Source organism: Carassius gibelio, chromosome B8 (assembly GCF_023724105.1).
Source record: "Carassius gibelio isolate Cgi1373 ecotype wild population from Czech Republic chromosome B8, carGib1.2-hapl.c, whole genome shotgun sequence".
Lineage (NCBI taxonomy): Eukaryota > Metazoa > Chordata > Actinopteri > Cypriniformes > Cyprinidae > Carassius > Carassius gibelio.
Genome location: NC_068403.1, coordinates 4,139,985 through 4,150,886, shown reverse-complemented (window position 1 = coordinate 4,150,886; position 10,902 = coordinate 4,139,985).

Genomic DNA, 10,902 nt, shown 5'->3' with positions numbered 1-10,902 from the left:
GAAAGCGAGATCTTTAAAGACTCCATTTGTCCATTATTATTTCTAAAGAAAGACGAAAATGTATAATAGGCTCCATTACCTTACGTTATGGTCCCGTGGAAGCAGTTTTTGTAAAAAATAGGCTAACGATTGCGTCATAACCTGCGACTCTCTGTCGCACAGTAGAGAAATTACCGTATGGACAGGAGGAGAAGCTCGCAGACAATCTTTTACTGTCTATGAGGCTATCGGGGAAACATGGAGGCATAAAGTCAAGGGAGATAATTAATCAGAATACTTACCAAAATTTGCTCCTGTTCACGCTCGCCTTCTCTGCAAGATTCGGTGGGTGATTCATTTGAGTCATATGAGTCAGATCGGGACATCAGTGCGGGCTCACGAATCATTTGAGTCAGATCGCGACTTCAAAGCGGGTCCGCAAATCATTTGAGTCATATGAGTCAGATCAGGACTTCAGAGCGGGTTCGCGAATCATTTGAGTCAGATCGCGACTTCAAAGCGGGTCCGCGAATCATTTGAGTCATGAGTGAAATCGGCACTTCAGAGCGGATTCGCGAATCATTTGAGTCAGATCGCGACTTCAGAGCGGGTTCGTGAATCATTTGAGTCAGATCGCGACTTCAAAGCGGGTCCGCGAATCATTTGAGTCATATGAGTCAGATCTGGACTTCAGAGCGGGTTCGGGAATCATTTGAGTCATGAGTGAAATCGGCACTTCAGAGCGGATTCGCGAATCATTTGAGTCAGATCGCGACTTCAGAGCGGGTTCGTGAATCATTTGAGTCAGATCGCGACTTCAAAGCGGGTCCGCGAATCATTTGAGTCATATGAGTCAGATCTGGACTTCAGAGCGGGTTCGCGAATCATTTGAGTCAGATTGCGACTTCAGAGCGGGTCCGCGAATCATTTGAGTCATATGAGTCAGATCGGGACGTCAGAGCGGGTTCGCGAATCATTTGAGTCAGATCGCGACTTCAGAGCGGGTCCGCGAATCATTTGAGTCATGAGTGAAATCGGCACTTCAGAGCGGATTCGCGAATCATTTGAGTCAGATCGCGACTTCAGAGCGGGTTCGTGAATCATTTGAGTCATATGAATCTTTCTTTTACTGTTTATAATTCAAAGTTTACATTTCTGAGAATGCGTTCACCTGTGTTCTACTGGAATGTTAAAAGAGGGTTTCTTTTTATCATGTCTTTATTAATCTTGTCATTGATTAACCCAGTTGTCTTATAAACACAAAGATATATGGAAGAATGTTTGTTATCAAGCAGATCTCACAATCTCACAAATCATTAACTGCCATTGTAGGAAAAATTATCATGATCGTTAACATAACGAGATCTACTTAGTTACAAACATTCTTCCAAATATCTTTGTGTCAAGCAGAACATAGAAAGTTACACAGGTTTGTAGTGACATGAGGGTGAGAAAATTATGACTATTTTCATTTTTGGGTGAACTATCCCACATATAACACATTACAGCTGTTTGGCTCATTTCTTGTGTAACCTCCACCCTCAGCTCTTCCTGGAGCGTGCTTCAGGTGTTCTGCCATCGCTGCATTCACTTCACAGCATCTGAAGGGAAGAGAATATATTTATTTTTAAAATAAAAAAAATAAAAATAAAAAGATAAATGACATGCACTTATTTTCAAAATATCTTTATGGTCTACAGCAAAAAAAAAAAAACTTGGAACAAGATGAATGAATCATGAATGAAACATTAGAAAAAGGCAATCAACATGCATTAGATTTAATTTTTATTGTATAAAAGTTTATTGTGGGCTTTAATGTGATGATGCCCTTGAGAAAGACCCTTAACTAGGTGTGTAACTGTGAGAAAGTGAACAAGACATTTCTGATAAGACAGGTGGGCTGTGATGTCCCCTGAATAATTAAAGCGTACCAAAAAAAAAAAAATATCAATATAAGTAACCTTTAGCCTTCTAACGTTAGCTAATTTTAGCCTTACTCAGTGAATTTTAGTTGACAATCAGTGAATTTTCAGTTGACATCATTCCTCTCGGTTCCTTCTTGTCAAACAAGTAAAACTCAAGCACGTTAATCAAATAATACAAAATGTACTTACCCAACAGTAGATTTTATATAATATATATCCATACATCTCCCTCCTCCAGTCCTCAGCTCTCCTCGTGGTTGCCTGCTCAATGTTCCGAAAGAAAGCGAGATCTTTAAAGACTCCATTTGTCCATTATTATTTCTAAAGAAACACGAAAATGTATAATAGGCTCCATTACCTTGTATCTTACGTTATGGTCCCGTAGAAGCAGTTTTTGTAAAAAATAGGCTAACAATTGCGTCATAACCTGAGACTCTCTGTCGCACAGTAGATAAATTACCATATGGACAGGAGGAGAAGCTCACAGACAATCTTTTACTGTCTATGAGGCTATCGGGGGAACATGGGGGCATAAAGTCAAGGGAGATAATTAATCAGAATACTTACCAAAATTTGCTCCTGTTCACGCTCGCCTTCTCTGCAAGATTAGGAGGGTGATTCATTTGAGTCATATGAGTCAGATCGGGACATCAGTGCGGGCTCGCGAATCATTTGAGATAGATCAGGACTTAATGTTTTTGTGTTATGTCTCTATTTTGTTATTTGAAAATTATTGTTGTGTAAATTGTATTAACTGTTTAAAATAAAGGTTAAAAAAAGTTAGATCGGGACTTCAGAGCGGGTTCGGGAATCAGATCGCAACATCAGAGCGGTTCCGCGAATCATTTGATTTAGATCGGGACTTAAAGGGGGGGTGAAATGCTATTTCATGCATACTGAGTTTTTTACACTGTTAAAGAGTTGGATTCCCATGCTAAACATGGACAAAGTTTCAAAAATTAAGTTGTACATTTGAAGGAGTATGTCTGTTCCAAAAATACTCCTTCCGGTTTGTCACAAGTTTCGGAAAGTTTTTTTTGAGTATGGCTCTGTGTGACGTTAGATGGAGCGGAATTTCCTTATATGGGTCCTGAGGGCACTTCTCCCGGAAGAGCGCGCGCTCCCGTATAGCACAGCACTGAGAGCACAACAGACTTCACTGTTCGGAGCGAGAGCGTCGCGAAATGTCACAAAAGGAGTGTGTTTTTGGTTGCCAGGGCAAGACAACCCTGCACAGATTACCTAAAGAGAAACAGCATTAAGGGACCAGTGGATGGAGTTTATTTTTACAGAGCATCAACGGAGTTGTGCAAGTGTTTGTGTTTGTTCCCCTGCATTTCGAAGATGCTTGTTTTACAAACAAGGCCAAGTTTGACGACGGATTTGCACATCGTTTATTTCTTAAATAAACGCATAATGGATAATGCAGTCCCAACAAAAAAGTGTCACGATCATGTGTTGGAACCGCATGCGGTGAGTAAAACGGCTTCAAATATCTCTGTGTTGTTAACTTAGCTGTCGGCGTGTAAGCACATCAAGTAAACAACATGCGATGTTGTCATCAAACTGCACTTTCCACATGTACAGCTTAAAAAAAAAAAAAAAAAAAGACGACAAAGTGGAACTTAGTCATTTTCCAAAACTGATTCTTTTATTTATTAAAGTTTTTCTTTCACTTTTGTAAAGTGAAAAGTTAATACAAATTGTATTTGATTGTTTTGATTTAGAGCAGTGAATAACTGCTATTAAAACTTAATAGGGTATCACTGTTTATTACTGATTTTAAAGGTTACTGAACTCTTGAAATGATTTGGATATACAGTTTAAACAACTCAAGATTGGCCCCTCTGTATTAATCGTGGAACCCTCTTGTGCCCCCCAGTTGAAAAAATCTTAGAATCGCCCCAGCTACAGACGCTAGTGTTTTTCCGGGAAAAATCGGTACAGACTATCTTTCTCTTATGAATATAATAAAACGAAAGACTTTTTGGAGTTATGAAGGATGCAGTACTACTCTATAGGTACTCAAGATTAACAGGATATTGAGTGAAAACGAGCATTTCACCACCCCTTTAATGTTTTTGTGTTATGTCTCTATTTTTGTTATTTTTTGTTATTTGAAAATTATTGTTGTGTAAATTGTATTAACTGTTTAAAATAAAGGGAAAAAAAGTTAGATCGGGACTTCAGCGCGGGTTCGCGAATCAGATCGCGATATCAGAGCGGGTTCGTGAATCATTTGAGTCATATGAGTCAGATCGCGACTTCAGAGCGGGTCCGCGAATCATTTGAGTCATATGAGTCAGATCGGGAGTTCAGAGCGGGTCCGCGAATCATTTGAATCATATGAGTCAGATCGGGACTCCAGAGCGGGTTCGCGAATCATTTGAGTCAGATCGGGACTTCAGAGCGGGTCCGCGAATCATTTGAGTCATATGAGTCAGATCGGGACTTCAGAGCGGGTCCGCGAATCATTTGAATCATATGAGTCAGATCGGGACTTCAGAGCGGGTCCGCGAATCATTTGAGTCATATGAATCTTTCTTTTACTGTTTATAATTCAAAGTTTACATTTCTGAGAATGCGTTCACGTGTGTTCTACTGGAATGTTAAAAGAGGGTTTCTTTTTATCATGTCTTTATTAATCTTGTCATTGATTAACCCAGTTGTCTTATAAACACAAAGATATTTGGAAGAATGTTTGTAACCAAGCAGATCTCACAATCTCACAACTCATTAAGTGCCATTGTAGGAAAAATTATCATGATCGTTAACATGACGAGATCTGCTTAGTTACAAACATTCTTCCAAATATCTTTGTGTCAAGCAGAACATAGAAAGTTACACAGGTTTGTAATGACATGAGGGTGAGAAAATTATGACTATTTTCATTTTTGGGTGAACTATCCCCTGGGGAGATTCTAGGATTTTTTCAACTGGGGGGCACAAGAAGGTTCCACGATTAATACAGAGGGGCCAATCTTGTGTTGTTTGAACTGTATATCCAAATCATTTCAAGAGTTCAGTAACCTTTAAAATCAGTAATAAACAGTGATACCCTATTAAGTTTTAATAGCAGTTATTCACTGCTCTAAATCAAAACAATCAAATACAATTTTTATTAACTTTTCACTTTACAAAAGTGAAAGAAAACTTTAATAAAAAAAAAAAATCCAATGTATGAATAGTGTACAACTCACAAATAATAATAATAATAGAATTTATTTATAATAGCCTTATATAATATATATATATAATAGCCTTATTTATATAAATGCAGAATAACATTAATAATTCATAGAACTAAATACACAATTAATGAATTAATATAACTAATATAAATTTAATATAATTAATTGTTTTTGTTTATTATCCACATCCCATTCAATTTGCATAGCAGCAGTTGTAGTAAATTTGCATTGATTTATAAACAAAATCTACTTATGTCAAGGGTAATTAATCTTGAGCATATTGATTTAAAATATCATATATCCATACTTTGTTAGTGTAAGAGCCAATTTTACGTTTCAATAATTTGTATGGTATTGTTTCTTTGAGTGTTGATTTCAAGCATAAACTGAATATATCATATTTGTATCTTTTCTTTCTGAGGTAGTTCTGTTTTTTCCTGTATTTATTTTATATATATTTATATATATATTTCAGTACTGTTTCCTATGTTTTCTGATGTACAGGCTAATTTCTGTTCTGTTTCTTTAATGGTTACGCCCACTTGGGCGGAAGATTGAACTGGGTAGTTGTTCGTGTATAGGAAATAAGGGAGAAACAGTTTTCTTACCGTTTTCGTCTGTCATTAAAAAATAACTCTTGTTTAAACATTCAAGGTAACAGCAGTTAAAGGTTTAACAGGTGAAACCATAGGAAAGGCTACAGGAACCATCAGGATTTTGTATAGTTTTGTAATTTTGTGTTTGGATTAAACTTTTTTGATTGACTTCTGTGACGAGTAAGAAGCTTTTTTCCTGTTCCAGTGAAGTTAACATAGGACTTTGCACCTACATTTAAAGTAAGAAAACTTCTCTTTTTCGTTTGAAGCGAGCAATATTTTTGTTTTTAACGAGAAGATTATCCAGTGATTCACGCAACATCAAAGACCATAACGTTACTTGGATATTAACGGACTATCGCGGGATTCTCGGCTGAGATTCTCCGATGCCATTTGGATTACATACACTACGGATTTTGCTGATCGGACTTTAGTGAGCTTTCACAACTTTTTCGGACGTTTTGGGGATATTATTGTACTTTGAATATTGCTGAACTTTGCTGCGTCATGGTCCCGCCATGTTTGCGTTTCCACACAGCATCGCAAGAGGGCGATCTCATCTGCTTTCGTGATGAACGCAATGCGCGCTTTGAACACGAACATTGATTACTATGGAAACAGAGGAATTGAACGCGGCCTCTAAAAGAGTAGTGAAGATGACTGTTAAAGCACAAGAGGAACGGCTTCATCACTTGTTGGGAACTAGAAGAGCCAAGCTGGGACATTTAACAAGGCAAATGAGAGAAATTGAAGCTCTGCTTGAGGACTCTGGTAATGTTGACACTGTGTATGATTGCATGAATGGTGAGTTTGCACAGTCCTTTGCTGCATTCCAAGACATTAATTATTCAACCAGAGAACTTATGTCAGATGATGAGGCATATTTAGATCAGTTACATTGGTTCGAACCAAAGTCTCAAGCAGTTAAGCACTTTGTAGACAAGGTTAAAGACTGGGTTGAAAAAGTAAAACTCCAATCCAAGGAGGCAGAGCAATGTGATGCAGAGGTTGAATGTAATGACAGTGCCTCAATGGTTATCTCTTCTTCACAACTGCCTCTCTTTCCAAAAAAATCTCGTAGTCAGGTGGCTTCAGGTGTTTCATCTACAGCTTCTTCTAGAATGAAAATTGAAACTGAAAGGGCAGAGCTGTTGGCACGAGCTAATGCGTTATTACAGAAACAAGAGCTTGAGAGAGAGGAAACTGAGCTCAAAGCAAAGAGGGAAAATTTAGAGCTCCAAACTGCTATTGCTGCGGCTGAAGCCAAACTTCAGGTTTTGTCCATGTATGAACCAGCTCGTAGTGTTTCTGATGCATCTGGTAATGCAGCTAGGGCTGCCACTATTGCAGAAACCCTTAAAGCTACACCTAATCAAGTAGTACGGCCAAAAACATTTTCTCGTGAGCTAATACCTGATACTGATGCAGTTCCAAGAGACAGTCATGTGCATCATGATTTTGTGACGGTAGGGTTGTGGGAAAAACACAAGGAGAGGGTAAGATCCAATTGCAGGTAAGGTTTATTGCACAAACAGGTTAAATACAAAATAAAACTGTCTTGAGAGACAAACAAAAAGGGAACCGGATGAAACGGATAAGAACGCGGAGGAACAAGAAGGTAACGAGAAGACTCGCGAGACAAGCACAACTCACACATAGGGTAAGGACTCCATACAGATGACAGAGAAAGACAGCTATACATAGGGAGACTAATGACAGAGGATTGTCAGCACCTGTGCGATTCTAATTGGAGTGCAATTACTGTGAAGACACAACCAGACTAGAGGAAATAAAGTGCCTATGGTGAAGTGCCTAAGGAGAAGTGAGCTCACTAGGGAACACCCAGGAAAACAGAGACTGAGAGCGTGACATTACCCCCTCCCCTACGGAGCAGCTCCCAGATGCTCCACCTGAAACCCCGGAAAACCCAACAGAAAAAGAGGTAGGAGGGAGGTGAAGCGGCGGCGGACTAGGGGGAGGGACGGAGGGTCAGAAAACAGGGACAGGAGAACCAGATAGAGTGGACCGAGACAAACAACCAGGTGGAATGGAGAGACAAAAGACAGGACAACCAGGTAAAAATGGAAAAAACAGAGACTGAACAACCAGATGGGATGGAAAGGCAGAGACAGGAAGGTGTAACACAAAACAAGGAGTCCAGGAGGGTGGTGGACTGGCGGAGGAAAAACAAAGGGGAGGGACGGAGGGTCAGGTCCAAAGGAGGAAAGTAGAAAAACAAAATGAAAACAAAAACATGGGTAAATGGAGGACATTAGGTGATGCCCACCTGGGCGGAACAGAGGGCCATCACATTCATTTGGTCAAGGCCGTAGTCCCCCAGGGCGGAGCGGAAGACCACCACGTTCTCGCGGTCGAGGCCGGAGTTCCCCAGGGCGGAGCGGAAGACCACCACATTCTTGTGGCCGACCCCATGGGAGGACGAAGATCACCGGTGACTTGACTCAGTCCTCGAAGATCACCGGTGACTAGCCTTGTCTCTGGAGAGTCATCTGTGACTAGCCCTGACTCTGGAAGACCATTTATGACTAGCCCTGACTCTGGAACGGCCTCGGCCTCCGGAACCACAGCGGGCACTGCCTCGGGAACTGCATCGGGCACCGCCTCGTCATCGGGAACTGCATCGGGCTCCGCCTCGGGAACAGCATCGGGCACTGCCTCGGCCTCGGGAACTGCATCGGGCTCCGCCTCGGGAATTGCATCGTGCTCCGCCTCGGGAACTGCATCGGGCTCCGCCTCGGGAACTGCATCGGGCTCCGCCTCGGGAACTGCATCGGGCTCCGCCTCGGCCTCGGGAACTGCATCGGGCACCGCCTCGGGAACAGCATCGAGCTCGGCCTCGGGAACAACAGCCGGCACCGCCTCGGCCTCGGGAACTGCATCGTGATCGGGCTCCGCCTCGGGAACTGCATCGGGCCCCGCCTCGGGAACTGCGTCGGGCCCCGCCTCGGGAACTGCGTCGGGCACCGCCTCGGGAACTGCGTCGGGCACCGCCTCGGGAACAGCGTCGGGCACCGCCTCGGGAACTGCTTCAGGCACCGCCTCGGGCACAGCATCGAGCTCGGCCTCGGGAACAACAGCCGGCACCGCCTCGGCCTCGGGAACTGCATCGAGATCGGGCTCCGCCTCGGGAACTGCATCGGGCCCCGCCTCGGGAACTGCATCGGGCACCGCCTCGGGAACAGCGTCGGGCACCGCCTCGGGAACAGCGTCGGGCACCGCCTCGGGAACAGCGTCGGGCACCGCCTCGGGAACAGCGTCGGGCACCGCCTCGGGAACAGCGTCGGGCACCGCCTCGGGAACTGCGTCGGGCACCGCCTCGGGAACTGCGTCGGGCACCGCCTCGGGAACTGCGTCGGGCACCGCCTCGGGAACTGCGTCGGGCCCCGCCTCGGGAACTGCGTCGGGCCCCGCCTCGGGAACTGCGTCGGGCACCGCCTCGGGAACTGCTTCGGGCACCGCCTCGGGAACTGCTTCAGGCACCGCCTCGGGCACAGCATCGAGCTCGGCCTCGGGAACAACAGCCGGCACCGCCTCGGCCTCGGGAACTGCATCGAGATCGGGCTCCGCCTCGGGAACTGCATCGGGCCCCGCCTCGGGAACTGCATCGGGCACCGCCTCGGGAACAGCGTCGGGCACCGCCTCGGGAACAGCGTCGGGCACCGCCTCGGGAACAGCATCGGGCACCGCCTCGGGAACTGCATCGGGCACCGCCTCGGGAACTGCATCGGGCACCGCCTCGGGAACAGCATCGGGCACCGCCTCGGGAACTGCATCGGGCACCGCCTCGGGAACTGCATCGGGCACCGCCTCGGGAACTGCATCGGGCACCGCCTCGGGAACAGCATCGAGCTCGGCCTCGGGAACAGCATCGAGCTCGGCCTCGGGAACAACATCGTGCTCCGCCTCGGGAACTGCGTCGGGCACCGCCTCGGGAACTGCGTCGGGCACCGCCTCGGGAACTGCGTCGGGCACCGCCTCGGGAACAGCATCGAGCTCGGCCTCGGGAACAACAGCCGGCACCGCCTCGGCCTCGGGAACTGCATCGTGATCGGGCTCCGCCTCGGGAACTGCATCGGGCTCCGCCTCGGGAACTGCGTCGGGCACCGCCTCGGGAACTGCATCGGGCACCGCCTCGGGAACTGCATCGGGCACCGCCTCGGGAACTGCATCGGGCACCGCCTCGGGAACAGCATCGGGCACCGCCTCGGCATCGGCCTCTGGAACAGCATCGGGCACCGCCTCGGCATCGGCCTCTGGAACAGCATCGGGCACCGCCTCGGCATCGGGCACCACCTCGGGCACCGCCTCGGCATCGGGCACCACCTCGGGCACCGCCTCGGCATCGGGCACCACCTCGGGCACCGCCTCGGCATCGGGCACCGCCTCGGGAACTGCATCGGGCACCGCCTCGGGCACAGCATCGGGCACCGCCTCGGCATCGGCCTCTGGAACAGCATCGGGTACCGCCTCGGGCACCGCCTCGGGAACGGGCACCGCCTCGGGCACAGCCTCGGGCACCTCCTCGGGAACAGCATCGGGCTCCGCCTCGGGAACAGCATCGGGCTCCGCCTCGGGAACAGCATCGGGCTCCGCCTCGGGAACTGCATCGGGCTCCGCCTCGGGAACTGCATCGGGCTCCGCCTCGGGAACTGCATCGGGAACGGGCACCGCCTCGGGAACAGCATCGGGAACGGGCACCGCCTCGGGAACAGCCTCGGGCACCGCCTCGGGAACAGCCTCGGCCTCTGGGACTTTCTCCAGGCCTTGAGGGACGGTCGACGCCTGTCTCCTCCTCCTCCGTCCTCCACGATGGCGAGTCGGTGGCACCTTGTCTGGAGACTCAGGCGTTGAGTCGTCCATCTTAAGCTGTTGCTCTGGGCTGGCGGCCATCTTGTGCTGTGGCGCTGGGCTGGCGGCCATCTTGTGCTGTGGCGCTGGACTGGCGGCCATCTTGTGCTGTGGCACTGGGCAGGTGGCAGTCTTGTCTGGAAACTCTGGTGTGGTTGTTGCATCCCACTGAGCACGATGGTGCAGGTAATTGGTAAACCCCCAAAAGTCCAGGATCTCTAACCCCTTCATCTCCCATTGAGGTAAAGGATCATCCAGGCAATTATTAAACAAATCTTTTAGTACTGCATCATTGTAACCTAACCCGACTGCCAAAGTCCAAAACAATTGCGCCAGGCCACC